Raw genomic sequence first — 5,834 nt, 5'->3', positions numbered from 1 at the left:
ATCAAGTGGATCCATGGTAAATTGTGTTTTTTTTTTAAAATATAAAATGCATTTTGTGGGGTTTCATGGATGAATCCGTACAACTTATAAGGAGTGGAGCCTTTCCAAGTTGGAATGATGATTTCAAGTGAAAATGGGGTTTCTTTAATGATCCCTTTGCCCCCATGAAGTGTTGTAATGCATGCAATGCAATGATAAGCTTTAATTTTATTTTTTTTAGAAGTAACATATTTCGATAGTCAAAAGTTATGAGATTAAATCTCGAGACATAAAAATTATCAAAATAAATTTTATCTCTTGTAATAAAATCTTTTTCATACGTATAATTAGAAGATCGAATCCTTATGAATTTAAAGAGCTCGGTCATTTATCAACTATGTTAGACTTCTTGGTTATTTAATTTCATCCTTTTGTACAGTGCATGGGATACGGATATATAAAGGCTTGCTATCATTAAGTTTATATGAATGTATAAGGGCCACAGTGCGACCTTTCTTCACGCGTTAATCAATTGCTTATACACTAAAAAATGAAAAAACATATATAACTTTCATACTACCATGTCGTCACTTTTTCTTTTTCCTCTGAAAGGTATAATTCAAGTAGTACTTTAATTAATATTTTCTAAAAAAGAAAAAAAAAATAGTACTTCAATAAATGCATTAGTTGGATGCATTAAGAAAAGCAAGGCAAATGAAAGATAAGGGGAAGGGGGGTTATAAAAATATAGAACCCCCGAAGCTTACGTCCCTCAAATTGGGGATATGAATTAGGTTTTACTGAAATATTTACTAAATTATAAGATAAAATCCTTGTTCTTGTATTATAAAATATAATATTGGTGTTATTCTTTTTAACCAAAATTTTCGAATTGCCTTCCATAACACACATACCACAAATCTGTATTGTCTCTGCTGTAAAAAATTCCTTGTGCTCTTCGTTTAGTCTTATATTCAATCCTTTACTAAGATAATTGACTGCGCATGCTAATCAATAATTCAATGAACTATCTATTTGCTTCCTACTCACCCCGTTTATATTGGAGAGGATTAAAGCATCCAAATTCTTATTCAGCCATTCCCTAACTAAACTCGTACGCTAGTCATTCTTGTACCAACTTAAGATTGTTTAATATGTTTAGAAATAGTAGTAATAAGCATGTTAGAAATAGAATTTTAAATTATAAATAATGAGTGGCATAAACATGTACAAACAAAAAACTAGTCACGTGCATTGTATGATGTTTAAGTCTAGCTAGCTTTTATAAGTTGTAAAAAAAAAGTCCAGATTTTACAAACTTTTATAAAAAAAATTAAAACTATTTGATACTGAATTAAATAAATCGTATTTAGCCTGTGTTCTGTACGATATTTTAGTTAATTTTTAATTTTTTATTAATTAAAAAAATTATTTGGTTATTTGGTAAACAATTTTTTTAATAATTTCTCAGTAACTTGTAACATTTTTTTAAACACTACTTGAAATAATATTTTTTAAAATGCCAACTTCTAGTTTCTAGCTTTTTATATTATCTTTCATTGTTATCCTTAATATATTTATCAAATTTTCTGTTTATCATTTTAAAATAAATCATGATTTTATTATTTTTTAATCATTTTACATTTTAGCTATTTCAATAATTAATTTTACCAAACGCTTAAAATTTAATAAATTAACTTTTTCAACTTTATGTTAACTTTTCAGTTAGTTTCGTCAAATATAATCTTAAGTATAATATACTTTTTAAAATATAAGCAAATATTAACTATTAGATTACTTAATTGTAAATGTTTAATTTATCTAAAATTTTATATTCATAATTATTGAGATAACACCAATATGTTTAACAGTTAAATACTTAAATTATTGGACTGTAATATATTAGGAAGTCGGTGAGAGACGCAAAAAAACCTTTTCATCAATTTTTTTAGAATGATTTCTTTTATATGGATAGCATTAGAATTTTTAATTTATCTCGTGTTCCTTTTCTCTCCTTTAATTATGACATCCAAATAAACGGGAAGAATGCTCTCAATATTTTTCTCTTTTTTTTTTTTTCAACAATCTCTTTTTATAAACATCATTATTTTCTCTTTCCACTCTTATGCTATCCATATATGAAAAATAGCAAAAGAATTTTTATTAGAAAGGATGACTACAAAAGGAGGGATACTAAAAAATTGAGATTACCCTAGTTGAAATCCGGCCGGAACAGCTGGATTATGCAAATTGGTTCCAAAGCCCAAAAGGGCCCGGTCCAGTTAGGCCGAACATTTCTCAATAGGCCAATTTCACAGGTCTTAAACTAAAAGCCGTGGCGCCTAACTGCCATTCAAACGTTAACTACCATTCTTCTTCCGAGTTTGATATCCGAATAATGGAGAAGCAGAAGCTGAAACAACTCTTACTCTCCCATCCTTCCACGTTACACTTCCTACCGTTTCAACCCGGTCCATTCCTCTCTGTAAACTCGGTCATAACTCAGCCGCTATGCTCAAAGGCAAGCTCAAGCTTCCCGCTCCGGACAAGGTTCGGAGGGTCTTTCCCGACCGGCTTGGCAGCTTGGTCGCAGGATTCGACGAAAAAGGCCATGGAATCGAAGGCTCCGAATTCAAACTTGAGTCCGGCAAAGAGCTCAAGCCGATTCAGCCTGGCGAGTTAGGATTTCACATAGGGAGTGATGATGATGATGACAAGGAGACAAAAATTTGGCAGAGATTCTGTCACTCCGGTTTCAGTGTTGAAGAAGTTGTGATCACACCTAGATAGAGGGGTGTGTTGAAAGTGCCACATGACAGGTAGTCATGAGGAAAATAGCGCATGTTGAAGTCCCACATTGAATAAAGATGGTGTCGAGATAAATTATATAAGTGTGAAATAATCCTCACCTTACAAGTTGGTTTTGTAAGGTTGAGGCAAAGCCCAAACTACTTTCTAACATGGTATCACCTTGGATTGGAGAAGAAAAATTGAAATGGTTTTGTTTTGATTTCCTTTATATTCATTTACCCTTTTCGTTATCAGCTTTCTCAAAGGGAGATAAATTTGGAAAAGTTGCAAAGAATTGCCAGCACTGGTATTCCTGATGGAGGAGGTTTGCGTGAAAAGGCTTGGAAGCCATCTTCTAGTAATGAAGATATTAGATTTATGTTCTATTTGGAAAATTATAAAATCCTTTGATTGCAGTTATGTCTGCATACAAGCAGCCGACTGTCCTGCTATGATTTGTGTTACTTATCTTCATCTCATGACTTGTGGGGCAAGCAACTAAAAGTGAACAGGCAAAAAAAGTATGCTAATCTGAAAGAGGGATCTTCTCCAGAATCCGGTAATATACTGCTGATTTGTACATTTTCACGTAAGCAGTTATATTTATATCAAACATTTACCTGGGTATATCTGGTGTGCTTTGTGCTGTAGCTCTTGCTTTCCAGTTTTCACTGATCATATTATTGAATCTAAGACAGTCAAAACATATCTGGAAGGGATATGAGGAATTAAGTTCGACCAAGCGGCACAAGGACAATGATGTTGATGGCCAACTTAGGCGACATGAAATTTCTCATGAAGATTGAGCCTTGGTAAGGCTAGCCTTTGGAGTCAATATTTCCATGTAGGTTTCTCCTGCATTTTGAAGTTACATTTCACTGAATCCCTTCAGGATAATGAAGTTCATTCTTATCATTGTCTGTCTATCTTCTAGTACACAGAGATAGTAGAACAGATAGATCGAGATCTGCAGCGCACACATCCAGATTTGCCATTCTTCCCAGGTGAGTCATCAATTAGTTGCAAAAAAAGGGTAATAACTAACTGCACCACCAAAAATCTCTACAAGTTTTCTATTAATTTTTTGTAAGTTTTGGTTTTTAGCTGAGCTACTTATCAAACAACTCTCAATTTTGTTTCCACTTTTCAGTGTAAAGTGATAGACTATAGGGGGTTCGACTCTTATTGAAGTTTTTGTTGATACTTTGACTATAGGAAGCGATGAAGAATATAATTCTCCTTTTTGCCAAGTTAAATCCTGAGATTCGTTATGTGCAAGGCATGAACGAAGTCTTGGCACCAATGTACTAAGTATTTAGTACTGACCCTGACAAGCAAAATGCTGTAAGCATGTTCCCCGCATAACTGTTTATTATGTGATTTGTGGCAGTTCCCATTGTTTTTCTTTGGCTAGGTAAAATGCATGGTGTATATGATGAAGTAGAACATTCACCTGATTTCGGCAGTAAACCAAAATTAATGGTTGAAGGAGGGTAAATTGTGTTTTGGAAATTTAAATTTGAGTTTATATATCTTACTTTCAATATTACTTGTAGACAATTTGGATGTTTAATTTATTTATGTTTTAGACATGAACCAGCACTAAGCAAGCATGATTCAGCTTCCGTTATGTTGACCAATATCCATTACATTGAACAACCATAAATTCTATAACTTACCAGATGGGTTACTAGACTTGGCCATTTTAAAATTATATGTTGCTGTATTACAATTGTCTTCCTCTCGTATCATCCATCACATTTTTGTTCTTGATGATTATCCACATAAATAAATGTTAATGGACATAAAGGACTTTAATTTTTTCATCTGTTATTTAATTATGCTATGTTTCTTTCTATTAGGGAAATGTAGAAGCAGATAGAGTTTCTTGTTTTGTTCGAATCTTGGGTGACTCAGCGGATCATTTCTGCCAGCAATTGGATAATAGTTCGAGTGGCATCCTTGCCACTCTTTCTCGCTTGTCAGATTTATTAAAAGTAAATGATGAACAATTATGGCGTCATTTTGAATTGAGAACAAAGGTAGAACCTTTAAATGTTTTTGCTTCAACAGCTTGTACAGTTCCATTCTATTTAAATTGATGCCGCTGAACCTCATGAACAGGTTAAACCACAGTTCTATGCATTCAGATGGATTACACTCCTACTCACGCAAGAGTTCAAATTTGAGTATATCTTGAGAATATGGGATACACTTCTGAGTAACCCTTTTGGTGTTTAGGTATCTCTCTCTCAATCAAACTCCTCGGCAAACTTTCAGGAAAAAATTAATACTTAGCTTACAATATTAGTGTGGTTTTACTTGTCATTTTGATTAATAATATGTTACCTGGCTTAAATTTCTTTTGCAGGATATGCTTCTTCGGATCTGTTGCGCAATGCTACTTTGCGTGAAAAGCAAACTGCTAAGTGGTGATTTTGTGACCAATTTAAAACTTTTACAACACTACCCTGATGATATCAACATAGAATACCTCCTCCAGGTTGCCAAGGATATTAGGCCTGACACATCTTATTATTGTCTATCACTTTGATTTATTACGCTTGAAATTTTTGTGTATAATCTCATCAAATTATAATGTTTTAAAACTGAAAGTACTGAGTAACCGATTCCTAGCAACATAAACGTGCATTGCAAAATGCAAATATTAAGGACAGAGTTCATGAGCAGAAATAGAGCTATATATATATATATATATATATATATATATATATATTATGAAGATTTTAGCCAGGTAATAGCACATTATGCTAGTGGAGAATTCTAAAGTTTGGTTTAAATGTTCTCTTAAGGCGAAATTTGGGCAATGCTAAACCTTTCTAAATGAATATCTAAAAGAATTTCAAATGAGCTGGCATGTGATATTAAGTGTTTGGTCACAGAGAATGAAACCTTTCTAAACCTTTAATATTATAATGTTTTTTTAGCTTTCATTCTCTTTAATTAGAAGAAGAAATCGAGCCAAGCTTTTGAGAGTAGTCACAGAGAAATGGATTCTATTGATTGCTTGGAAGAATAAGAAGACTTTCTAGAAGGTCTTCTTA

The 5,834-nt window shown here is 32.8% G+C and overlaps 1 pseudogene; it reads left to right on the top strand.

Annotated features, from left to right (window-relative positions):
- Positions 1-2,377: 2,377 nt before the first annotated feature.
- Positions 2,378-5,459, top strand: LOC114393137 (annotated as a pseudogene).
- Positions 5,460-5,834: the final 375 nt, after the last annotated feature.

Source organism: Glycine soja, chromosome 17 (genome assembly GCF_004193775.1).
Source record: "Glycine soja cultivar W05 chromosome 17, ASM419377v2, whole genome shotgun sequence".
NCBI lineage: Eukaryota > Viridiplantae > Streptophyta > Magnoliopsida > Fabales > Fabaceae > Glycine > Glycine soja.
Note: the sequence above shows the minus strand (reverse complement) of the source record. Positions and strands in the feature narration are given on the sequence as shown.